The 26,789-nt window shown below is 51.0% G+C and overlaps 1 protein-coding gene and 1 long non-coding RNA gene across 8 annotated transcripts in view; one reads left to right on the top strand and one right to left on the bottom strand.

The window, feature by feature from the left end:
- The window catches only part of ZFAND6 (zinc finger AN1-type containing 6), a 64,198-nt gene extending 49,023 nt beyond the window's left edge, over positions 1–15,175 (bottom strand). For 3 of the 7 annotated variants that reach the window (XM_059371414.1, XM_059371421.1, XM_059371420.1), the window contains exon 1: positions 5,811–5,917. The gene's annotated coding sequence lies outside the window, so the exon portion shown is untranslated. Of the gene's footprint in view, positions 1–5,810; positions 5,918–15,042 lie in introns of those variants that run through there. The other 4 variants (XM_059371417.1, XM_059371415.1, XM_059371416.1 and 1 more) reach the window with 3 other exon arrangements.
- Positions 15,176–15,767: 592 nt separating this feature from the next.
- Positions 15,768–26,212, top strand: LOC131998973 (uncharacterized). The gene is made up of 3 exons (XR_009398965.1): positions 15,768–15,843; positions 24,804–24,852; positions 25,065–26,212. It is a non-coding gene; the product is annotated as an uncharacterized LOC131998973 (long non-coding RNA).
- Positions 26,213–26,789: the final 577 nt, after the last annotated feature.

The following is a 26,789-nucleotide window of genomic DNA, read 5'->3' as shown; positions in this document are numbered from 1 at the left end:
ATTATGTATTCTATTCATCGACACTAAGTTATACATTCTTTTCAAATCATACATTGTTTGATTACTGTAATATATAACACAAAATTCATTAAATCAACTATTAGTTTGCATTTTTATTATTCAAGAAAATAGCAAAAGATTATTTTGGATGATATGGCAAATTAAAACTTTTGAGAGCAGAATGGAATGTCCTACCTCTAAAATACATGAATGGTAAAAACAACACAAAACAAAACAACCCACAAAAACTCCTGCTTTTTTAACAGAAAACTATGAATTTTAATTAAAAGTGTATAATTACATTAGCTTCCAAGTCCAGTTATAGATTCAACCATTTCCAAAACCAAATATTTACCTATATTTTTGAAAGTTCTATCCATATGATCTTTTTCTTTTAATACCACATCCTTTCCAAACTATGGAGGAAAGGCTTTTTTATTTTTAATTGAATAAAGGTCATTTTGCCTTAAAACATGTTGGAAGGGGTGATGGAGAGAGACGAGGAGAAATGGAGTGACATAATTTGAAATGAAAGTGATTCCAAATCAACTATGACTCCATTTACCTCAGTATTCTTTCTACAAAAAATCTGCTGCGGTATTTAGCCTGTTGTGATACTATAACGTCGGGTGCAAGAGAACACACACAGCCCATCCTCCGCGGCTTACGTCCCCTGTGTTCACAGGGTCGAGCCTCCTACCCCGGCTGAGAACATGCACACAGGGGCCTCCAGGAACAGCCACGTGAAGGCCATTAGGATTTCAAAAGGCTCTGATAAAGCGGGGTTTGCACTTTGTCTAATCTTCCTCTCACACAGGCAGGTATTGAGCTTTTATTAAATGTGAAGAATGCAACAGCTTTGAAATTCAAAACCAACTATGTATGGAAAACTACCTCTACCTTTCCTACGTCTCATTCTCTGATCTTCTATTCTGGACATGCTAAAGTGTCTCACACATTTGCAGTGTTCCAAAAAACTGTCAAAAATGGTTTTTTGAGAACCCTTAAAGCAGTTTTAGACTCGGGCAACAAGTTTTGAGCACGCCCTGGAAGAAGGAACTGCACATGGCTGGTGAGAGGATGAAAGGAAGTGGTGTGGGGGGAAGAGGGCGGAGAAGCAAGGGCCGGCTCAGGCTCAGGAAGGCTCCCGGCTCGGCGGTCAGGATTGGAAGGACTTTGGCCCAGCGCACCTGAGTTCAAAGTGCGCTGCCGCTCACCCGGGGAAGTCTGCCCTGCACAAATCACACTAGTTAGCCTTTCCAAAGTGTCCCACTTGTGAAGTGGAGGGAACAGTGCTTACCTACTCCGGCCGTAAGAGAACGCTTAGCACAGAATTAGCCAGTAGTGTTACTCATCCTAGGAAACTGAGAAAGTTCAAGTGGCAACAAGGCACTGAAGAACTGTAAGCAGAGAAAAACAGACACAACCTCGCAGTGAGGAGTGGATTGTAGAAAGCCGAAACCGGAAGGGAAGAGGAGCCAAGGCCGTTTTAGTAACCGAAATGAGAAGCCATGGACTCTAGAGCCTATGGATTTAAAACGGACAGGAGGGAGAGACGGCGGGCTCAGGCCGTGGGGTGTGCAACTCTTGATCTCAGGGTTCTGAGTCTGAACCCCACGTTGGGTGCAGGGACTTAAAGGTAAAAACTTGGGCATCCGGGGGGCTTAGCTGGTTAAGCAACTGCCCTCAGCTCAGGTCATGATCCCAGATTTCCAGGACCGAGTCCCACGTCGGGCCCCCGCTCAGCTGGTCCTGCGTTTCTCCCTCTCCTCCCTGCCCCTGCCTCTCTCACTATCTCTGTCTCTCTCTCCAATAAATAAATAAATATGTTTTTTAAAAGGTAAAATCTTTTAAAATAATTGAATAGAATCATTAGAAGGTGGAGGCTCACCAGGCACGAAGAAGGAGTTAGAACCAGAGGCGGACCCGGCTTCTGCGCGCCTCCCCCTCTCTGGGCCAGGAGAGAAGAAAGGACGGCAGGATGCCGCGGGGAGGGTGAAAGCGGTGGCTAAAATTTAGCCTTGCTGAGTTTCACGTCCGTATGGAAGAGAGACCTTTGTGAGCTGGATGGACACGCGTTTCAAGATTACAAAGCAATCTGGATTTAAGATACAGATCTTAGAACCATTACTATGCACAGGCAGTTAACTGAAGGTGTGGTGCTGGAGGTCACCCAAGGACAGCCTGAGAAGAATGTTAGGTCAGAATCCTACGAAATTTCAATACTTAATGGTTATAAAGAGGAAACACGTTCAAAGGACAGACATCACAAAAAGAAGCCAGAGCAGTATCACTAACTCATGGGAAGAGCTTCAAGAAGAAAAAAGTAGTTAACAGTGCTAAATTTCACTAAGACACCAAGTACACACTCAACAAAAATCCGCTGGTGGGGGAACACGGTGCTTATTCTGGGGAGAAAATGTAAAAGTATAAAGAAAGATCTTTCTGTCAAGAAGAAGAAGAAGAAGAAAAGAAAAAAAAGTTTCAAGTTCATTTTTTTCTAATGACATCCAAACACGAAGTCAAACAGGTTCCCAGACAGGAGTTAGTAAATGAGCCAATTCCTAGAAGTTGTCAATAAAAAATACTTTCTAAAACATTGACCTCCTTTTTATAAAGAAGCCACACACGAAGAACACCGCAAAGCCGTACAGCCCCTCTACTGCACAGAACAGAGAGACCTGGTCAATATGAAGATGCTAGTTCTAGGTTCTCTCCAGCTTCACCAACTGAACGCCCATTATAATTTTACCTCATGTTATTAGACCAAAAGATCCCTGTATTCCCCTTGAATGGAGACTAACAACAGACACTCTGAATGCATTTAATATTCCCTCTTAGATCACTTTTCCCCTAATCCTTAATGAATAAAATAGAGCTATCACTATTCTTAGGCCTCCATATTAGCTCATTTAAAGCATTTTCTTCTCCCACTAGAAAACTGGCTTCTACGCTGAATGAAACCTACACACTGAAATGTTGCTACTCCCTAACTGTCAATCAGAGAGCATCCAGCCTTCACAGGGCAGATGTGCAATTCCCTGAGAGCCCCAGGGGAACAGGGGGCCTTCAAATGTGACCCACAGCTAAACCTGCAAAGACTTTAGCTACAATCTTTATATTTACAATTATCTTCTTTTCTATTGTAGCAACAAGATCCATCTGTTAAGATTGAAAAAAAACTAAATACATTTTCTCAAATTCAGAACAAAGGAAACATTTGTGATATAAATACTTAAGCACCAACATAAATTGTAAATATTCAAGTGAAACCCAAACAGTTGTTCTACTCATGAATGAAGAATTTACCCATGTAAGTTCTGATATAGCCACAAAATTTAAATGCATGGAAAATGTGTTTCAAGGTAACTATTTCACTAATTACAACAGATGAGTTTCAAGCCCTTCTCTGCCACTCCAAATATGAAGAAAAACCCAAGGGTCTAGAAAACTCAAACTGTTCACCTGTTGGCAAACAAAACAGCATTCCCCTGAAACAACACAATGACCAACAACATTAGCTCTGCAAGTTGGAGACACGATGTTATCAGTAATTGAAGAAAAACTTCACAGAAAATAAACAGAACTGCAGCTGTGCTCAGCCCCTCTGCATCAGTGAGAGCTTCCCCACCATTTATCACTGCCTCCCTTTCACCAGTTAAACTAGCATTTGTCTTGAATTTTGCTTTAAAGCAACTTTTCAAGTTTATTATGGAACATCAGTTAACAAGTTCATAAGCTGAGCAGGTACCGCGGAGCCCACGGAACACACTAGCTGTCAAGTGCACATGACCAGCTGTCACCGCCAAAAAGAGCGCTCTCAAAGACAAGAACAACACGGTCTACACTGCTGTGTGAGCGCTCGGTCACAGAAAACCCATGAAATACTGGAAAGGTGTTGATGTACCATTTTAAAATGTAGGTCTACAAATACTAATTCTCTTTCTCTACCATATAAAAAGCCCCTGAGATGCACAGTGACAAAGGCTGTCCACACCTGTTCAAAGGCAGGTAACCTTAAGTGGTCCTACTGCAGCCCTTCTCTAAAAATGTTTCTGATAGAAACCGTAAGAAAATACTTCTCCCAATACGTGCTTACTAGAAGCAGCGCATACCAGAAAACCTGGGCTAAACATAAACAGCAAGGCGGATGTGAAACAGGAAGCCCCGTCCTTACTGACAGCATAATAATAAATAAAATATCCAACCAAGATATAATCCCTCACTTAAGCAGGTAAAAATTTTTCCAATTTCCTTCAGCTGGTTTTAATGACCAGAAAATGACTTTATATTCATTTACATCTTGGAAAATGGGACTTAAAATAGGTTATTAGTTTAGGCAAAAAGGAATCACCCAATCGGAGAGCTTCAGAGGCACACTTTAATAGCACACTGAAGGGGCTACCCCTTGGACAAATCTTGAAGCACATCCTGTTGGTGGCAAAATGAACTGGTCTAACCTTCCTAAAAGGCAATTTGGCTACTGACGGGTTCATATCCTTTCATCTAGGTCAGCCCACTGCAACAATTTTTCCAGAAGAAGAAAAATCTGGGAAAAAGGAGGAAATATTTTTTAAGTACACACAGAAGTCTGTTTCACACAATGCTATTTACAAGAGTGAAAAAAGAGGAACAATGTCAATGTAATTCAGGCAGAAGACTAGACCGATTAAGGTCCTGCTGACTTGGGAGAACTGTACAACCACAAGAAAACCAGTTTTAACAGACGGCATAGTTTAGTGAAAGAACAATCTAATATAAAACCGCACTGATTTCCAATTACGGGAAAAGTACAAGAGTCTGGCGAGGTAAGAGGAGGGAAAAGCACAAGAGCTGCGCGCGCGGCGACTTGTCCTAAGTCCGCATCACTGCTGTCACGGCGGCGGCGTCGAAGCCGGAGCGGAGAAGCGCGCACGGAAACCCGCGCAGCAGCCGGCAGCCGAGGCCCAGCACACGCAGCTGCGGGCTCGACGGCTGCGCCGGCTCGGGGGCTCGAGGCTGGCGACCCCGTGAGCTCCGAGCACCTTCCTCTGTGGACGGAAGCGCAGCAGCGCGCGGACAGCGGTCTCCGGGGACGGGGCGGGCCGCGGGACCCGCCGCGACGGTCTGGCGCGTCGGGAGAGTCGGCGGACTCAGAGCCGGTCCTGGCGAAGTTTCCGGCCCACCCGCAGCCCCGCACCCGGACTCCCGGGCCCACGTCTGCAACGGACGGGTCTGCAGGCAGCAGCCGGCGCGTCCCCGTGTGCGGCTCGGAAGAAGTCAGCGAGCCCCTGGCCCCGGGATCCCCGCTGGCCCGCCCCGAGCACGCCGCGGGTGAGGGGCGCAGGGGGAGCCCGGGGCGCACCGCAGGGGGCGGCTGGGGGAGCCCGGGCGCACCGTCATGGGAGGGGCTGGGGTGAGCCCGGGGCACACTGTAGTGGGGACACCGGGCTGAGTCCCCAGCACAGCAGTGGGGAGCCGGGGTCCTGGGGGGGTCGTCGGAGTCGCGGGGAGAGCCCGGCGGCCCTGACCGCCCGCCCTCGCGTGGGCTCAGTGACCCGAGCTCAGGGGCACGCCCCGTCCAGGGCCGGCGGCGAGGAGGCCGGGCCGGAGGAGCACGGCGGGGCCGCGCGGAGACCCGGGCCACAAAGTCAAGTTGATGCCCCCGACACCTATTTCCTGTCCAAACAGCCCTTTTGTTCTGCTCCCTGCTCGCCGTTAGTGGCGCCTTGCGCAGAAAGAGCACGGTGACAGAACCCGGCGACACAGAAGCACAGAGGAGCAGACGTGCAAGAAAAAGGAGAATTAGGAGATCGGAACAAAAATCCTACCACCGAAACCTCCACAATTTTCTGTTCGCTTCCCCTCAGATGAACTTCACTGGAAGCTGTGCTCCGCGGCAACCGAGCTTGGCCGGCCAGCCCCGCCCCCTGCGCGCCTACTGGCCGCCGAGGACACGCCCCGCCCCGCGCCGGCGGCCGGCCGCTGCGGTTGGACGCGGCCGACGTCCGTCACTTTAAAGAACTTTTCCTGGCTAGCAGGTTAGGCGGCGGCGGCCGCGAGCCGGGGAAGCTGGTCTCTTAAAGCGACAGGCGGCGCGGTTTCGCTTTCCCAGGGCGGCGCGCCGGCTCGCTCTTTTGTCTGCGGGAGCGCGCGCACGGGAGGCGCCGGCCCCGGCCCGCCGGCCCCGCCGGCCCCCACGGCGCTCCTCCGCGGGCCCTGCAGGCGCTGCCCAGCCGGGAGGGCACCGGGGAGTCGGGGAGGACACACTGCTTCAGCAGAGTGCGCGCTTCTCCGCGGGCGCCCCCGAAGTCCCGCCGACGGAACGGAAGCGCGGCCTCCTCCGACACGGGAAACCGGCGCCGCCTCCGCCACGGCGAACAGCCCCGGCTCGCTCCTGCTCGCGCCATGGCCCCGCGGCCGCTCCATCCCCAGCGTCGCCGCGGGGCGAACACCCGGTCCTCCGACGCCGACCCTCCCGCTCCGAGGGCACCCACGCCCCGGTCTGACGCGTCCGCCCCGGGGGCGCACAGCCACCGCCGACCGGCCTGCCCGCCACCGAGGAAAGGCCGCCGGCCGGCCGCGCGCCGTCGGTGAGGCTCCGGAGGCCCTGCTCGTCCGTTCTCTCCTTTAATTCCGGCGGCGCTTCCTTGAGGGTAGGCACGGCTTCGCAGCCTCCTCGGGCGTCCGCGGACTTAGGGGGCGCGCGCACACGGGCGGGGAGACCCTCGGCCAACACCGGGCGACAGGAGGTGCCGCCCGCAGAGATCGGAGAGGCCGCCGCACGGGCGCTCCGGCTGCAGGCCGGCCGGGTGCGCTGCAGTCCACCGCGCTCCTCGCGCGAGCCCTGCTCGTGCCCCCGCGGCCGGCCGTCTAGTCCTCCGACGCTGACCACCAGCCGGCCTGGCGCGGAGCTCGCTCCGCACAGTCCAGCTGTCGCCTCTACCAACATTTCAGCCGGCTTATGAACACAAACCCAAAACGCAGTGCTTCTCAAAATACTTTCAATACGTTTACATAAAAATTTCTAAAATTGAATGTATAGTTTTCAAAGTTCAAAACCTTGCAAGCATTTTCCCGGAAAGAAAATCTGTGTATTAGAACAACACAAAGCCAACAAACTTGCCTTGAACACAAAGCGAAGTCTGTAGGAGACTGAAATGCACGTAACTGCAAGTGGACACCCAAGGGGACACCCAAGTGGCCGCGCATCTGCTCGGCGCTTCCAGAGGACACACGGAAACGGCCAGTTCACTGAGGCCCGGCCCCAAGATGCTTTGCCCCAACCAAGATGCTTTGCAAGGATTCGCGGCTCTCCACGAGTCAAGTTCGGGTTTTCTTCCCACTGTGAGGACACTCTCCCCAAACAACACTGGAGGCCGAAGAGGGACGGAGCAAATAACAGAACACATAATTTGAGCTACAGCACAGAACTCGGAGGGAAAGGGTTTAAGATGGCCAAAATTTGACAGGGCCCAGCAAAAGAGATGGCAAGCATTTATATATTAAACTTTGGCAAACACAAGATTACGAGACAGTTACAGGAACCAAAAAACCTTTGCTCCGATATCAATGTTTCACTTCAGAGTTAATTATTGGTATAAAACAGATCACATTACATACAGGAAAATAACACCAGGCCCACTCTCAATCTGTAACAAATATAGATGTGGTTATACCAGATTGTTCACAGATCTCTAGGACCTGTATGAAAGAACTTCACTGTGATAAATATCATTTTAGGCGGCTCACAGGATAAAAATAAGGGGATTTTATTCTACTTCTAAATCAGTAGCAGAAGAAAACAGCAACAACAAATGAAAGCAACGCCACGACCGAGATTATTTGAACACAATACTGCTTCATAGGAACAGGAAGCCTGCAAAAGTTCCAAGGCTGCAGTGTGTATTCTTGGAGGGGGATGAGCTCAGAAGCCTTCCCAAACCCATCAACTAACCATGAGGAAGATAACAAGCCAGAACAACTAACTAGGTCTCATCTCACTTTAAAAAGACCCTCTACAAGGAATAAGTACCTAGACTATTAGGATTAACTTTTGTAGGTACAGAACAGGGTGAAGGCGTCCTCAGAACTGTAAAGGACTGAGAACAGCTCACATTACTCTCCACACAACAGAAATTAATCTTTGGCATCATCCCTGGGTGCTAACAGGTGGGTTTATGCAGTAATTGATAAAAGGCCCAGCCTGACATTCAACAAAGCATGACCAGGTCACTAAAGATATGGTCCCCAAACCACTATCTAATGGAGAAAAAAAATTTAGAAAAATATTTCCCTGACAAATACACATTGCTTACAAAAGTGAGGCATGTATTTGAGTTTGCAACTCCTGCCCTGTGCCTGCCAATCCATTAAGGGAGAACACCACAAGGGGAGTAGGGGAGCACTGGGGGCAAGAGCAAAGGGTAAGGGCCCATTCAGCAAAATTCTGAGCACAAAGGAAACAAACAGATAAAGCATAAACCAAGGGGAGGTACCTTTCTATAAGACAATTGCTTTAAGTCCACAGGGATAAACAAGGTCACAGACAAATGTAGAGACAAATATCGAGACCAAAGTATAAGGAAAAAGCATTCCCAATACTCAATTATTAAGACTTAGTAGCCATAAATTTTCCTGTGGCAAGTAACATACCCCGCCAATCTAAGTCAACTTCGAGACAGAGAGAGGTGATGGAAGAAAACAGACTGGCAGACTCTAAGTTCCCTCCTCTTTCTTAGCAGCCAAAGCTAGAAAGAAATAAAAGATGAAAAAATAAATGATCCACTCTATTTAATAAAATTTATTTTTATATACCTATCAAAAGAAAAGCTGCTTTTTTCAACAGTCATGAAAAATCAGTCACAGAAAATGAGCAATTTTGAAAAGAACAAGCTGAACAGGTAACACCCTCTAACGACCACACAGTAATGTTCAAACTTAACAGAAGAGTTTATGAACCCACCAAACATTCAGATGGCACGTTCAGATGCTGGTACTGCTACCTGCTGTGGACATCATGGTGCACTGTCCTGCCCACTGTGGAGATTTAGGGTCAGACCACTGTTGTCCCACAGCAATGTCATGGGAACCATGAGTGATTTGCATGTTCTCATGACCACATCACAACGTTAGTTAAATTAATTGTCATAATATATTTTACTTAACACAAAACATATAAAATAGCATTACTTCAATACGTAATCATTTTTAAATTGAGATTTTACTCTGTTTTTGGTAGTAGAAATCCAGTCAGTTCATATTATGCTTACAGGACCATTCAGACTTGGGATATTTCAACAGCCAGTGGCTGCTTAAATTTACATCTCCGCTGTCCGGGACAACCACCACCAGCCACATGTGGCTACTGGGCAACTGGTATGTACGAGCATGACTGAGGAACCGAATTTTTTATATTACTTAATTTTGATGGATTTAAATAGCGACAAATGGCTATCTGCCAGCTTGGAAGTAACAGCTCTAGCGGAAGAAACCCAGAAACAAATCACTTACATTTAATGAACTGCAGTTATTACAAGTGTTTACACAAGAATCGTCCAATATAAAATGAGTAAATATAGCCAACAGAGGGTTTAACCTCTTTTGCCAGCATTAGGGAAGGATTCTTCAAGGAAATCACAATTAAGCAAAAGGGCACAGCATATGCAAAGGTCTTGAGTGGAGAAAAACTGGAAAATACAGTAGAAATAATGAAGGGAAGTACTAAGGGGTTAAATCATCTTAAATTATTTGTAGGAGACTGATTTGGGTCACAGAATCCAAATAGGGTAGGAAGGCAGAGAAGTCGAAGCAGCCGGTTCTCCAGGAAATAATGTCAGTCCCCCCAAGGAATCTTGCTGGACCCACACTACTCAATGGATGAACCCTGGTCATTCTACGCCGCTGGCAAATCCTAAATCAAGCCAAGCTCTTCTGTCCCGTTTGTGCTAGCAGTACCCTTCGCTTGAAAAACTTCCTCCGGCTCTTTCTTGATCTCAGAACTCAAAATCACAGTGCCGAATTTTCCATAGGAGAAGCTTTAGGCTTGAAACTGTTTACAAGGCAATTTTCACCAAAAAAAAATTTGCAAAAGAAATTCAGTGTGCCATTGTTTTGTTTGTTTTGAATGTTCTGGCAGGTCCAGGATTTGCTAAAAGAAACTCCCCAAACAAACTTGGTTCCACCATTAAGCTTAAATATTACATCCTCACAGAAACCTTCTCAGAACATCCAATTAGCACGTTCCAATCTCTACTGGCACATCATATTTCTTTCCTTTTTAGCACTTGTCAACATTTGAAAACCCTTTGTTCTTCAGTTAGCTTTCCCAGAGACTCTGAACTCAGTGAAAGCAAAGGCCCTGTGTGTTCACCGAGGAGGCCTCAGCACTGGGCACAAAGTCCAGGCAGCAAAGAGCAACAGCAGCTATGAGGGACAAGTAAATAAATACAGATATTTATACATGTCAACATTTAAGGAACATAGCTGAAACTACATGCAAAAAAAGAATTTAATGACACTAAATATTTTTATTATATATAAAACATTAGCTGTAGATATAAGAATTTTTTAGGGGCACCTGGGTGGCTCAGTCATTAAGCATCTGCCTTGGGCTCAGGTCATGATCTCAGGGTCCCGGGATCGAGCCCCACATCAGGCTCCCTGCTCAGTGGGAAGCCTGCTTCTCTCTATCCCACTCCCGCTGCTTGTGTTCCCTCTCTCTCTATCAAATAAATAAATAAAATCTTAAAAAAAAGTTTCTAAATTTAAAAATTCAAAAACACCGGACCCTAAGGAATCAACTAAAAAACTTGAGAACAAAGCAACAGCCAAAAATTTGGGGAGGAAAAGGGAGGGAGACATAGAGTAACAAAATGAAAACACATTATTACTCCCAATTACTAAAACAATGTGCACTAGTATCAAATCATGAATACTGACTGAATAAAAGCTAGGAATCAAGTATAAAAATATGTTTTTAGTATATAAGAAAGGTAGCTTTATTTCAAGGCACCAAGAATAAGATTTTTGTTAATGGGGCTAAAATAACTGATTAATTATTAAGGAAATGTAAAGGAAGTTATTTCACTTCATGTATCATGTCAAAACAAGTCCCAGAAGAACAGAAAGAGATAGATGTGAAAAACGAAAGCATAAAAGAACTAGAAAAAACGGTTATCTGGGCAAGGAGAACCCATGAAATATGAAAGCAAAGGAGGGGGCATAGAAAGGTGGTATTAACTTAAATTTCTTAAAAGGTAAAAAACTCAAGTTAAAAAAAAAAAAAATACCCTAAGCACGTAAAAGGCAAAGAGCCAAGGGAGAAATCTGCGGGATGTGACAAAGGGCTGCTATCCTAAATATTTAAAAGAATAAAAAGGGTACTGCAAATATAGAACACCGACCCAAGTGAACAAAAGCCAAATTAGAAGATACAACACCCATCTCCCCATTCATCATCATAATTAAGCTAAGAAATGTATAATCAGTCTTCTGAAAGGAAAGACAGTATTCAAGTGTTGGCAAAGATAGGGAGAAATGTGTATTCTCTCCTCACATTTTTTGTCAAACTTCATACAGATTTGGTCAACTTTATGTTAGTTAAATTTTTTTAAAAAGATCTGACAATATTTATAAAAAGACAAAAAAATGTTCATGTGCTTTGACTCAGTTACTGTAAGACAGTCTGAATCCCAAAGAAATGAGAAATACGTAGAAAGACTTAGTTAGCTCTTCCCCACACTTGAACAGTGACAGGAGGATGAAGCAACAAGTGACACATGACAGGAAGGCAAAATGCTGTGCATCCTTACAGAATCCTACGTATGTGCATGTAACTTCTGCCCTGAAGTGAGAGATAATAACCCAATAAACCACTTTGGATGACAGGTTCCATAAGGAAATGAAGCAGAGTCCCAGGGTCAGGGAACTTGGTCAAGGCCTCTCTGAAGCCGTGACATCTGAGCAGACATACAATTGAATGTGACAGGCAGAAAAGCACAATTTTAAGGAAATAAGCGTGGCATGCTCAAGAATTCCAAAAAGACCAGTAGAGCTGGAGGTGCTGAGTCAGGGGAAAGCCGGCAAGGCTGGACAGGTGAGAGCGGCTCCATGCACCCGACAGCCACGAGTCCTGTGTGGCTGCCTATTCGGCACCTCAAACAGGGCCAGTCCCGGCGCACTGTCAGTGGACAATATATATTGGATTTTGAAGACAGTTTGAAAAAAGTTAAGTGTAATAGCCCATTAATAATTTCCTATGCTAATTACTTATTGAAATAATAATATCTTGGGATAAAACATTATTTTTTTAAATTTTTATTGCTATTTATTATCAGGATAAAATATTATCCCCTGTTTCTCTCTTTTCTTTTTAATGTGGCTATAAGAAGGTTTTAAGGATTTATGTACGTGGGAGCTGGCGGGGAGGCGGTGGGGAGAGAGAATCGCAAGCAGACTTCCTGCTGAGTGTCCAGCGCTCCGCGGGGCTCAATCTGACAACTGTGACATCATGACCTGAGCCAGAGTCAAGAGTGAGATGCCGGACTGAGCCACCCAGGTGCCCCTGACTATCAGAAGATCTTGTTACTTATGTGGCTCCCATTACATTTCCACTGGCCACTGCAGGTCTAGGGTAAAGCTGGCAGAGTAAGAAGCTCTCATTTCATTTCATGTGTTGTGAAGTCACCGTTGGGTACTGAGCCTCGAATTCACCCACTGAACGGTCGCTCCCCCACAGGAACAGCGCAGACTGCAGCACGACAGCCGAGGCAGGGAGGCAGGGAGACGGGTTAGATGACAGCTCTTACCATCCAGGGTACAGCAAGGTGTTGAGACAGATCATATTCCGGATAAGCTTTGAAGGCAGAGGCAACCCAGAATCGTTCAGAATCCCACCCCCAATTTCTTAGAATGTACACAAACTGAAAGACTCGGGGTGTACCTGCTAAAACTTTAACAACAGTTATTTATTCTCTGTAACCTTCTATTCCTTGTAAAAGTGGGGGGGGGGGGATGCCACACCAAAAACACATTGCCCTTAAAACAAAACTGAGGCTTTTTTTAAAGCTTCTAAGCAGGATAATAAAACAGCCCGACCAAAACCAAGCAGCCTGCTAAATGTGCGTGCGAGCTACCCATGCTAGTTACAGCAACAAAGCTTCTGTACTCCTGCACCTTCCAAACAAGATGTTTGAAGCCGTCTATAAACTCCCATGACTTATGCACCGCTTCCCGAAATTAACGCTGCCCCAGCGTGGTCAGCGCCTGCTGCAGGCCCGGTCAGTAACGCGGCTCTAGGAGCACACCGGTGTCGCACTCCCAAGTCTAGGCTGGGGAACGACAAAGCTCTCAGAAGCGTGCAGAGCGTATCCTAAAGCCCACCACACGTCCTCCTCCAGAAGTGTGCAGGTCACCCTCCAAGTCACTGCACAAAGAGCACCTCCGTCCTACTGCTCTTCCCTGAAGGCTCTGCCGGTCGATGGGGGCGTCCCCTAACCAAAGTGTGCAAAGCTGTAAGGACAGACGGAGGGCGCGTTCTCTGACCCGTGCTAAGGAACAAGAGAAGTTGGAGGGAACCCGCCAACACGACCGAGGGGCCGCGCACGACGACGACTTAGCCTACCCAACCCAGTGCTTTCTGCACTCACACTTAGGCTGGCACTGAAGTAGAGGGCAAGGAGCGCCCGACTGCTCCCGCTGTGACCTCCAAGGAAAGAGTCATGCTACGGGAATCCGCGTTGGTGCCGGCGCTCGCACACTGTGAACCAGCCGCGGTGGCCCGCACCCCCTGGACGCCCCACACCTGGCCTGGCGTGCTCGGCTCCGCGCCGGCGGGAGCCCTAGCAGGCCTGCGCCCGGGGCTGGAGCCCAGCAGCGCGCACCGGGCCCGGTCGCCGAGAGCTGTGAGCGCCCAGAGCATTAGTCACGGGGGCGGGGGGTGGGGAACAGAGCGCCGGGCCGCAACGAAGCCCCCGGCCCGGCCCGAGCGGACAGCACTCCTGGTCCGCAGTCCGGGCGCACGTACCGGCGAACCCGTGTCTCCCCTCCCACGCGAGGCCGTGATAAACACCGGGCACCGGACACACCGAGGTGCCGGGCGAGGAGGCCGGGGCACGGAGAAGGGGAGGCCCCGGCGAGCGGATGCCGGCGGCGGGCTGGTGCCGTCCTCGCGGCGGGGGCCGCCGTCGCGGCTCTTCTCGCCACCCGGTCTCCGACGCGCGTCAGCTCCCCTGCGCGTTCGGAGAGGACCCGCCCCCCGGGACGCCCCCTGCCCCTCGGGCTCCCCCTCCGCCGCCGCCCGCGGGCACTGGAAGACGCGCAGGGAGCAGAGTGTAGAGGCGACCTGTTGCAGAAACGCAAAGGGCACCCTTTGCAGGAAAAGAGCGTTTTTCCCCTGGAGCGCTGGCCCGTGCGTCGCAGGCAGGCAATGGACCCCGGGCTAACCTCGCAGGCCGCCGCAGCTCTGTCGGGCAAGCGAACCCCGCCGAACCCTCGCTCCGGGCCCCAGCGCCGGACGCAGGGCGGGCGCCCACGGCCCCCAACTTCCAGCGCGCACCGGGTCCCAGGGAGACCCCGCCCGGCACCCCAACCGCCCACACCCCAGGAAGGGCGGCTGTCGGGGACGGGGGTGGGGGCGCTGGGGACCCCCGACCCCCACACCCCGGGAGGGGCGGCTGCCGCGGAAGGGGGTGGGGGCGCTCGGGACCCTCGCCCGCCCACACCCCGGGAGGGGCGGCTGCCGCGGGGTTGGGGGCCTACGGGACCCCCGCCCGCCCACACCCGCGCCGCCGGGACGCGCCGTGACAGGAGGGACCGCCCCTCCCGGGCCGCGGGCGCAGCAGGTGGAGGCCGGCTCCCGCCACCCCACCCCCCGCCTGTCAACTGCTCGGAGCAGGGGCGGGGGTCCGCGAGCGCAGCCCCCGGCCCGCCCTGCCCCCCGCCCGCCGCCCTGGCTTCCGTCCGCCCGCGGGGGAGCGCCGCGGCCGCGCCTCAGCCGGTGGGGGAAGGGAGCGGCTCCGGCCCCCGCGCCCCCCGGCCCCCGGCCCCCGCCGCGCTGCTCACCTGGCGGCGGCCCTCCCCGCCCGCCGCGCTGCCCGCCGCCGCCGGTCGCCGCCGGAGAGTGGGGACAGGTGAGGCCGCCGAACCCCTGCTCGCTCCGGCCCCGCCGCCGCCGCCGCGGGCCTCCGTCCGCTGTTTATTAAACTTTTCTGTTTGGTGGTTCGGCCTGTGACGCGACCGCGGGCCGAGCTCTGCGATTGGCCGGCGCCCGGCGCTGACGCGGCGCCCCGCCCGCCGCCTAATTATTACCGGCCGGGCGGGGCCGCGGGGCGGCGCGCGGGCTGGGGGCGGGGTCGCAGGGCGGTGCGCGGGCTGGGGGCGGGGCCTGGATCCGCGGCGCGCGGCGATTGGCCGGAGCCCCGTGCGGGGGGCGGGGGGGCGGAGCGCTGGGAGCCGCTTCCCAACCCTCGCCGCCGGGGTCGACCGGGCACAGGCGCGTGGGCCGGAGGCGCTTGAGGGCGTCGCGTTGTGTGGCCGCGGTTGAGGGTCCCTGTGCTTCCTCGCGGGGCCCGGCGAGCTCCGGCCCCGGACTGCCGCGCGGGAAAGCGTGCGTTCCGCCCGCCGGCCCGGCCCCAGGCAGCCGCCCGGCCGCACGTGCGACCCCGGTCCCCGGCCGGCGAGCGCAGGGTCCGAGCTCCAGGGGCGCCGCGCCACCCGGTCCGGGGCTTCGGCGTGCGGAGGGGAGCGCGCGCGCACCGGACGCACGGTGCCCCGCGCCCTCGGGAGACCCGGGCCCGCCGAGCCGTGCGGGCGGCGCCCCAGCGGGAGGCCGAGGTCGCGCCCAGAGCGGTGGCGGGCGGGCAGGTAGGAGCCGGCCGGGTCTGGCCCGATTTCGATCTGACGTTTCATTCGCGGTGAATTGTTTGCGTTCAGCGTGATGTTGGGAAACTACCGAATCGGGACCATCGTACCTCGGCTGCCGAGTCGAGCCCTTCCTTCGGTGCTTGGAGGGAGCATCTCCCCGCCCTCCCCGCGCCGGGCCTGCTTTGGGGAGCGATTTCGGTGGGGCCGGCAGCGCGAAGAGCGGGTCTCTGCAGACCGCCCTCGGGGATAGAAGCGGCGAACCGCGGCGAACGTACCGGCCGCGGGGGTGGGGGTCTTCATGGAGGAGCGGCCTTGGGGTTTGGCAGCAGAGAGCGTAAGGCCTGGCCGTGCCGGGAACCGAGAGCAGCAGTGTCCCGCTGTCCTGCAGAGGCAGGCAGCTGGGATCCGGGGTTTGAAGAAGTCCGATGTGTGGCGGGGTGACACGTGTCCAGTGTGGAGCTGAGCCTGGCCTCGGCAGGAGGACGGGGACAGTCCTAAGCGGAGCTTGAAGGAGGCAAAGGTGCTGGAAGGGTGTCGTTAACAGTCATTCAGATTTGATTTTAAACACAGACCCGCCAGTGATGGGTTGACCCAAGAGAAGGGGCTTGTTGCCCAAGGGTCTCATCTCTGATCGTGGAGACCAGGTGATACTGGAGACTAGAGAACGTTTCAGGACCAAGTATTCCGAGTCTTGAAAGCCAAATTGAGTACTTGGCGGGAAATGGGAAGCCACTGGGGAGGGAAGGAAACCGTGGATTATAAGGTGGCGGTGGGCTCCGCTGGTACCAGGAATAATTTCGCAGCCTGAGGTCCTCTCAACTGTGCACTGCCGTGTCTCACTGGGTAGTAGAACTGTATGGAAGGATTTTAGGATTTGGGCCCCGGCTAGCCTCCCTACTGAGACGCGGTTCTGGCTCCGGGGCAGTGAGCCATACCCATGCTCTCCCTAGGTCTCAGTTTTCTATTCATGCAGGAAGCGTCGGTGAGTAAAACAAAGAGGCCTGCCCTCATCCACGTCTCATTCTAATGGGCAAAACATGGAATAAGCGTTTGTGTTGTGGGTTAGGAGACGGTGAGCGGTGTAGACAAGAAAACGTAGGCCGGGTCGAGGACGGGGTCAGGTTGCCGTGTTAAACACAGCGATCGGTATCGGCGTGGCCGGGAAGGTAAGGTCTGAACAGTTGTGAGAGGTGAGGGTCTAGTCAGTCTGAGGAACTGGGACAAGAGCTTTCCAGCCTGAGATCCGTTAGGTGGGGGCTGGAGGCAGGCCCGCTGTGTCCACAAGAGTTTGTGGGTGCCTACATGTCAGTTCTCTTAGGTGGGTGCTAGGCGTGGAGCCACTGGGCCATGTGTGGCTTCTAGCTATCCTGGGAACTGCTAGACTGTTCTCCCAAAAGGGGTGCGCTGTTTTACAGTCCCCCTGGCAGGGAGGGAGGGAGGGAGGGTCCCTCCAGCCCCTGGCGACCCCTGTGAAGGGCGGTCCTCCTGATGAGAGCCGCCCTGGCAAGAAGGAAGTGGAAGCTCCTGGCTGGGATTTGCATTTCCCTGAAGCACATCTTTTCTTGTGCTTATTGGCCCTTTGTGGATCTTCTTTAGAAAAATGTCTGTAGAGAGCCTCTGCTCATTTTTAAATTGGGTTATTTGTCTTTTTAATTTGGGGCTGTAGAACTCTTTCCGTATTCTGAGTCTCCTATCGGATACATAATTGGCAAATGCTTTCTCTCACTTCTGGTCGTCTCTTCCCTGGGTGACTGATACCATTTGAAGCCTAGAAGTTTTTAAGTTTGCCTTATCCTTTTCTTAAGTCCTGCCCTCCCCAGCATCCAATTAGTCACAGATTTAACCGATTCTGCCTTAGAAATATCTCTGAAATGTATCCCCCCAAAGGGGCAAAGTTAGGATGCCTCTTTTATATGTCAGCACACGCCTTACCCTCCTTCTGCAGTAGAACTGACCGTGTGAGACTGGAACTTAACCAATCTGTGTTTGCCTCCTCTCTGATCCGACCGGAAACTTGTTGTTCTGAACTTTGTTTTTGTTGTTGTTTTCCATATTGGAATGAGATGAGGGTTGTAAATCGATCCTTTCCCAAACCACCAACCAAGAACCCTGACGAATGTTTCAACCTCCCCTTCCGCCTGGTTTCGCTTGAGGCCTCCTTTATCAAACAGTGACGTTCTGTACACAGCAGATTTTATATCTGGGCTTCTCCACTTCCCCTCTTACTCTGCCTCAGTCATATGTCTGGTTTTAAGGAAGACCCATGGTGTGTGACCCCCATGACCTCAGGGGAAGTTTTGGTGTCCAGTGGAATCTGTCCCTCCATCTACCATTGCTCTTTCTTTTTTTTCTGGACTTGACTGGGAATTCTGATCTGTTCATGTTCCAGGTTAACTTTGGAATCATTTTGTCAGTTTCCTAGAGATATCCTGCCAGGATTTTAAGTGGGATTCCACATACCTAAAACAATTTGGGGGAGCAGGGAGAGAAATGTGTGTCTTCACAGAATTTGGGTGTCCCATCAAGAGGTCTCAGGGGTTTTCCTTTTTCATTTATTTAGCTTAAAAAAGGCACTCAACATATTTTGTCCTTAGTTTTATGTAACCGAGTAAAATATTAGAGAGGAATATACATAATCCCATAGTATTTCTCACTAATAATTCATTTAGGTATATTATGTTTTGTTGATACTGTAGATAAAATTTCATTTTTCTTATATTTTCAAACTGGTCATTTATAATATATTATAATCACTACTTAATTCTGTGTATCTGTTTTATACCTAACCATTTAACTGATCTTCTAAGTCTTTAAAAATTTTTCAGTTGATTGCTTTGTTTTTATCAAAATAGTGTTTTCCCTGTTACTTTAAAATCTATATACTTTTTGGGGCGCCTGGGTAGCTCAGGGGTTTAAAGCCTCTGCCTTCGGCTCAGGTCATGATCTCAGGGTCCTGGGATCCAGTCCCGCATTGGGCTCTCTGCTCAGCAGGGAGCCTGCTTCCTCCTCTCTCTCTGCCTGCCTCTCTGCCTACTTGTGATCTCTGTCTGTCGAATAAATAAAATCTTTAAAAAAAAATCTATGTACTTTTTGTTTTATGTCTTACTGCTTGCAACCAGAATTGTCCACACCAAACTAATTAATATTGACAATAGATGATACTACGAACTAATTTCTGACAAATGCTGATTTTTTGGGAACAAACACCTTTTTTTTTTTTTTTTAAGATTTTATTTATTTATTTGACAGAGATCACAAGTGGGCAGAGAGAGAGGAAGGGAAGCAGGCTCCCTGATGAGCAGAGAGCCCGATGCTAGACTCGATCCCAGGACCCTGAGATCATGACCTGAGCCGAAGCCAGCGTCTTAACACACTGAGCCACCCAGGCGCCCTGGAACAAACACCATTTTAAAAAAAATGATGCTAAGGAAGTAGTTTTGTGTCTTAGAAATGGCTGTTGAACTGTATGGATTTTCCCCATCTGTGAAGACCATTGCGCAGATCATTTTCGTATTTGGTCTGTAGTCACAGAGTAACAGATTGACACTTAAGCTGATTTTTTCCTTACACTTTCTATTTTCATCTTTATCTGGGTGATTTAGCCCAATCCATCCATGGTATCAAATTTGTTTTCCATTCAATGGTTCTGAACTCCTGTCCTACCCAGGGTAAATGTTCTTCTCCTATATGCTCCCTTCTGCACTAGCTCCGGGAGACTTTCTCCCCCCAAAGGATACTTACCCTAGAGTGAGAGATACTTACCCTAGAGAGAGAAATGGGGAAAAGCAGAACGTGCAGCGTATGAGCAGAGGACCTGCCAGGCGTCTGGCTGTTGGCGTCCCGGCATCCACGGCGGTCCGGCCTTCCCCACCCGTGCTCTCTTCTCCCCCTGTGCAGACAGGAAGGGATGCCGTTCAGATACCCTCCATCAGCAGCAGCCTGGGGGTAGGGGACAGAAGCAGCCATCCCTCCTCTCCTCCCCGGGGCCAGGGTCCACCTGCTGTGGGATGATCAGGTACAGGAACGCCCTGCACCCCTGGGCAGTCCTGAAGGCCAGCCTGCTTGAGGCTGCCAGTCCTCTCCATGACGCTCACGATCTCCTAAATCCTAAACACACGTTTCCCAGTGGGAGCTGGGCTGTCCAGCAGGATTCTTGGTAGCTTTCTCAGTCTCTGCATGACTCATGGGTCCGCTCAGGTGTTTTGCTCCCTGTTTCATTGATTTTCAATAAGTTTTGCTTATTGAAAATGGTCTATTGCATCAGGATCTGCGAGCGTGTGGGTGTCCACCTGCCCCTCAAGTCCCACTGCCTCCCCACACTAGGACGCGACATTGCCTGCCGAGACTCAGATCGCAAACCGCAGTCCTGAGGGCCCTGGCGGGCCTGTGGACAGCCTGCGGTCGCTGATGCTGCTTTGTGGGCCTGATGGGGGCCGCAGACTCTCTCCTCAGAAAACTGCGCTGACCGTATGTCAGGTGTCAGGTTTTCGGTCCAGGGGAGAAAATTCCCGTACCTTCTCCACACTGCCTGTGGCCCACGGACGTGTGTCCAGGAACTCCACAGTCAGAAGGACACAGATGGCTAGTGGCCTTCTGTGATCAGTGTGTAGAGCCTTCTCTAGCACGCTGACATCTTGAGACAAGCATGTATCACTCTCAAGTCGGGGAGGGTTGGGCCCCACGGGGGCAGAGACCAGGAAGAGTCACAGTCAGAACCACTGGCCGTGCCCACACTCACACCGCCCAGGGCCAGCCGCTGCATGCCCTTCCTGCTGCCCTGGCTGGCAAGGCCCTGCTTATCAGAGGACGCAGTGTTTATCCACTTTACTACGATTCTTTATGAGGCCATCCTGATTATTCAGCGCTCAACTTACCTGACTTTCTTTGTTATGACTTAATACAACTGGGCTGTTTTCCCGGCCTCGGTTATAGTGCTCAGTTTTAATTCATAAATTGGTTCCTGGATTTCTACATCCGTCTTGGTTCCTTGGCTAATGTGAGTCTGCCTGTGAGAAATGAACCTGATGACAAAGGTAGCCTTTGGAGCTGCAAGGTGGTTACCGCTTCAGGATGGGAAGTGCTGCTCCCGTGAAGCCTCGGGGGACACCCCACTGGCCTCATCCAGGCAGGAGGTCCTAACAACACCCGTGATGGCAAAGATGGCCACTCGGCACCTAGCACTCTCCTAAACCCAACCCTGTATCGCTTTTCTTCATTCTACTGGTCATTGCTAGGCTAGGCTCCTAACTCAAGTTCAAAGGGTCATCTGTTTTTATTATCATTTTTAAAACATACGTTTTTGTATTTATCATTTCTACTCTTTTTTTGTAGCTTCCAATTGATTTAAATACTTTTCCTTAACTAATGTTTTCCTAATAGTCTCATGAGGACATTTCTCCCCTTCTCCTGAAACCATCCAGTGGATATCTGTCTTCTTGTCATCTGTCTGATACTTAAGCTTTGAGGACAGTGAACTCACCACCGAGCTTTTCCCGTGCAGGTCTCACACTGATTTCCATATTGGCTTTGTCTCTCTTCCACGAGGCTCCTTTCATTTGTATTTTCAGAATTTTACTACTTTTTTTTTTTTTAAGGTTTTATGTATTTATCTAAGAGAGAGTGAGAGAGAGAGAGAGAGCACTAGCAAGGCGGAGAGGGAGAAGCAGGCTCCCTGCTGAACGGGGAGCCCGACACAGGATGCGATCCCAGGCCCTGGGATCCCACCTGAGCTGAAGGCAGAGGCTTCACTGACGGAGCCTCCCAGGCGCCCCTCAGAATTTACTTTAAGCCCGTCTCGGGCTGAGGAGCTGTGCAGAAGAGGACACGTGATAGCCAAATGCGACGTGGTACCTGGGATGGGCTTGGGGAACAGATGGAGGGCATGAGCTGAGGAAGACTGAACCAGGCACGAGCCACAGATAGGGGTAACGTGTGTGTCTGTGTTTGGTTCACTGATTGGGACACGTGGACCGTAAGATGTCACCGGGGTTGGGGTGGGGGAGTGGGTGTGTGGCATGTAGGACCTCTCCGTACTGTCTTCGTGCCTTCTCTATAAATCTAAAATGAAATTTTTATTGAAAAACCAAACCTCCCTAGCCCCTGAGACACCCATCAGAACCTGTCTGCGAAGGGCTCCTGTGCGGCAGGGACAGGCTTTGGCTGGGCCCGGGGCCAAGAGACCTCACTCTCAGCCACTTAGTGAGCAGGATGCTGGATGCCCACCCATTGCCAGGAGGTGGGTGCTGGGTGGACCCTGTTTTCCCAGCGTTGCGCCCCGCGCGGCTGCCCCACACGGACGGCTGCCGCGGGCCTCCTCGTCCTTCGGCCTCCAGTTGTGGTTGTTCATGGGAAATGGGAAGGAGGTTGAGGGAGAAGAAACCCGGGGCAGGGGTCCTTCTGGGTCCCAGAGGGGAGCGATCTCTTCTGTCAAAGGCCCGGCGCCGTCACTGTGGCCTCTCGCTTTCAGCTCCTCGCCCCAGGTCTGGAAACAGCATCCCCTCTTGCACTTATCAGCCTGAAGCACAACCCTCACTTAGCACCACGGGTGTTGGCGTATCAGGAACACCTGGCGAGCCCCCAGGCCCCGGGTACCGCACGGATACGTGCTCGCCCTCGATAAGTGTTCGTCAGATCAGTGAACCAGCCAGTGAATCACAGACTGGCACAGTTACCAGAGACCCTTGGCACATGGGACCCAACAGCCCCGTGGTTAGAACACAGGGAGGTGGGCGCTCCGGGCTCGACTGATGGCTCTTTGACTTAACCGGACGCGCAACCTGGGATGAGCTGTGCAGGTTGTCCAAGCTTCCATTCCTTCTCTTGAAAGTGGAGATCGGGGGTGCCGGGGGGCTCTGTCGGTGAAGCATCATGATCTCAGGGTCCTGGGATCGAGTCCCTCATCAGGCTCCCTGCTCAGTGGGGAGCTTGCTTCTCCCTCTCCCTCTGCTACTCCCCCTGCCTGTGCTCTTCCTCTCTGTCTGGCAAATAGATACATAAAATCTTAAAAAACAAGTAAAGTGGAGATCATCCTATTTTCTTCATTAAGTTGATTACATGAAAAACAATTTAAGCAGAGTGCTTTAGCACAGTGTGTGGCACAAAGATAAGCACTCCGTAAACAGTAGTTCTGCATGCTGTCTCACCCGGCCGTGGCTGAGATCCCATGGCTTTGTGCAACAGACCAACCAGGAAGGAACCAGCTCGGCGTACTTGGCAAGCTGAGCAGTGAACACGTCCTGCCCTACAAGTGCCCCGAGGAACCCTAAGTAAAACAATAAGGAGACACCATGTCTTGCCTCCAAAATGAGAAAATTGCTTTAGTCATGATTAAGTTATCTCAATACCGGAAAGGACACAGTGAATCAGGGACTCGCAGTCACTCAGTTTGGGGCTCAAAAGTACCAGGTCGCAGTTGTTTTTTGTTTTTGTTTTGTAAGATTTTATTTCAGAGAGAGCCCTAGGCTCTGAAGGAGAGAGAATCTTAAGCAGACTCCCTGCTGAGCCCCACACGGGGCTCCATTCTGTGACCTTGAGATCAGGCCTTGAGCTGAAACCAAAAGTTGGACGCTCACCCCGGCGGAGGCATCCACATGCCCCTGGAATAGTTTCAGATTTAGAATGGACCTACTTCTGCCCCAGTAACTGTATTTAGTAGTCGAGATCATAGAAATACAGAAAAATGTCTGACTAAAGTAGTTTCCGAGACCGTTGCTTGTAATCATGACAGACGGGCAGCCACCAGGTTAGGCAGATGATAGACAGACACAGAGAAATAGGTAGAAAGCCACCTAAATAGCCATCAATAGGAAAAACCTAACTAAATTAGGATCTAGCCATTCTGTGGATTGCTACATGGCTGCTGAGTCCAATCAGGTCCGTCTCCAGGGTTGTGGCATACTGGGGTTCAGGTTGTGCACTGCACAAGGGAGCCACAGCTAAAGGTGCTTCATTGACATCTTAGACACAGCCTGAGAAATGAGAGCTTGTGGGTTGTCCTAAGTGAGCAGTGGCACGGGCGCCCAGGTGGCTCAGTGGACTGGGCCTCTGCGTCTTGGTTTCAGCTCAAGTCATGATCTCTGATTAAGTCATGAGATTGAGCCCCACACCAAGCTCTGTGATCTGCATGGAGTCTTGTCCCTCTCCCTCTGCTCTTCTCCCTGCTTGCACTGGTGTTCTCTCTCTCTTTCTAAAAGAAAATCCTTAAAAAAAAAAAAAAAGTGAGGGGCATGTGGGTGGGTGAGCGGGTTAAACATCTCCCTTCGGTTTGGGTCATGATCTCAGAGTCCTGGGATCGAGCCCTGCATCAGGTCCCTGCTCAGTGGGAATCTGCTTCTCTTTCTGCCTCTGCTGCTCCCCCTGCCAGTGCCCTCTATCAAATAAGTGAGCCAAGTCTTTACAGAAGATGCACTGAACAAGAGCTGTCACACACGGCCATGCACACACTCCATGGTACACACGTGTGTGTGTGTGTGTACTTAAAGCTGTGCTCACGTATACCCTGGGAGCCTCCTCTTTTTGCTCACCTACTGCCCCAGTTCCTGCCCAACCGTGAATCTAAACCAAACTGCCGTTCTGGGGATGGAGCAGGCCCTCTGGGGCAAGCCCCAGGCCTCTGGGGAGTTTGGGGTGTATGGGGGGACAGTGTGGCTGCTTCCTTCCATGCACCAGAATGCGCCCTGGCGGAGTGGATGGAACCGGGCAGAACGCATTAGCACCAATACCGTATTTGAGGCGGGAGCGCCTTCCTAAAAACCTGTGGGAGGGTAAAGGCACTGGCCAGGCCGGCAGAGGCCCCGCTGACATGTGCGTGTGCGGTGAAAGCAGGTGGCGGGAGGTGAGGCCCAGCGCGGCTGCAGTTCGGTACCCATGTGTGCATGCGGGACGGGGGTGCCACTGCCGGCTGGGGGAGCTGGGAAAGCCGATTCTGAGACGGTGCTCTTTTCTCTTCATTGTATTTTCAGCACTTTGCAGCGTGAATGTACTCACCTAACTGCCTGCATAGATAGAAAGGTAAATTAAAATCAGGAATGACAGGGCGGCTGGGTGGCTCAGTCGGTTGGGCCACCGACTCTTGGTGTCGGCTCAGGTCATAACTCAGGGTCCTGAGATCCAGCCCCGCGTCCAGCTCCGCACACGGGGTTGTCTGTGTCTTCCTCTCCCTCTGCCCGTCCTCATGCTGGCTCGTGCTCTCGCTCCTGAATAAATAAATCTTCTTCAAAAAGTTCAGGAACGATGACAACAAAGAAATGCCAGTTTGAGTTTCCACAGCTGGGCCGCTCCCCAGGTTACGGCAGTTTACAGAGTCTGCAAGCCCACCTACAAAGCTCCGTGAAGAAGACAGAAGAGAAAGTTCTGGGACTATGAACACGTGTCAGGAATACATTCAATGAAAAAGGCGCGTCTCAGAACAGCAGTCTCTTAATGTCACATCTGTGTTAAAAATACAGACACATATCCGTTTGCATATAATAAATGCCTGAAAAGATAGATACCAAACGATAACCTAGTGTTTATCGTCTCTGAGGGGTATGAGAAAGCTTACTTTGCAATGTTCAAGTTTTTCCTAATGAATAGTTATTAATGTTGTATTAAAAACTGAATTGTATATAAACAGATAAGTTATGTGTGTTCATAGTACATATGTATCTACATGCCTAGGAAAATCGATGGAAATGTCGTGGACCACATATTTAGTACTTGTCTCTGAGTTGAGGGATTAGGGATAATTATTACTAGTGCCTTTTTTTAATGTATTTTTCCTATTTTAGGCAATGACTTTATATTTTAAAATCTGAAAAGAACTTTTTAAAAAACCAGAACGTTAGGGGCGCCTGGGTGGCTCAGTGGGTTAAGCCTCTGCCTTCGGCTCAGGTCATGATCCCAGGGTCCTGGGATGGAGCCCCGCATCAGGCTCTCTGCTCAGCGGGGAGCCTGCTTCCTCCTCTCTCTCTGCCTGCCTCTCTGCCTGTTTGTGATCTCTGTCTGTCAAATAAATAAATAAAATCTTAAAAAAAAAAAAAAAACCAGAACGTCAAACCAAGAAAAGCCTAATAAAAGTCTGTAGTGTGATCACTTGTTGGTGAAAGTGAGGGATAACTTTATACACGAAAAAAAAAATCTGGGGAAAACTGGAATTTCGTGGAACCTGGATGTGAAATATTTTTCTTCCTCTTCTGAATTTTCCATGTTTAGGGACGCCTGGGTGGGTCAGTTGGTGGGCGACTGCTTTCGGCTCAGGTCATGATCCTGGAGTCCTGGGATCGAGTCCGGCATCGGGCTCCAAGCTCCACGGGGAGTCTGCTTCTCCCTCTGACCTCCCCTTTCATGCTCTCTCTCTCAAATAAATAAATAAAATCTTTTAAAAAATGAATTTTCCATGTTTACCATTATGAATGAGTGTTATTCTGGTGCTAGAAGAAAGTATAATCATTTCAGAGTTCTTTAAAGATGTATTCATTTATTTTAAAGAGAGCGACAGCTCCTGCGAGCAAGGGAGGGGGGCTGAGGGAGGGAAGCTGATTCCCCGCTGAGTGTGGGGCCCGACGCGGGCTCGATTCTGTGACCCAGACATCATGACCTGAGCTGAAACCCAGAGTCGACGCCCATCGGACTGAGCCACCCGGACGCCCCTCCATGTTCTTCGTAGCACAGCGAGGTGTGCCGTGCTCAAAGTCGGTCCTTTTGCAGTCCTGCAAGGATTCTCGCCTCAGGAAGGATCTGGCACTCAGGAAGCGCCAGCAGGGGCCAGCCGCCCCCACCCCAGCTGGGACCCAGGACTCCTCCCCACCTCCTCTGAGCCACGTGGACAGAGCACAGGTCCCTCCCCTTGGGAAGGCCCCCCTGCGGCCTCAGGGGCCGGCTGTCCTATTCTGTTTGGTGCTAGGGTGACCCAGGTCCGAATCCCTGAGGTGATGAAGCAGGAGGACAGTTGTCCTGTTGTCCCCGTC

This window comes from Mustela nigripes, chromosome 13, assembly GCF_022355385.1.
Source record: "Mustela nigripes isolate SB6536 chromosome 13, MUSNIG.SB6536, whole genome shotgun sequence".
NCBI lineage: Eukaryota > Metazoa > Chordata > Mammalia > Carnivora > Mustelidae > Mustela > Mustela nigripes.
Note: the sequence above shows the minus strand (reverse complement) of the source record. Positions and strands in the feature narration are given on the sequence as shown.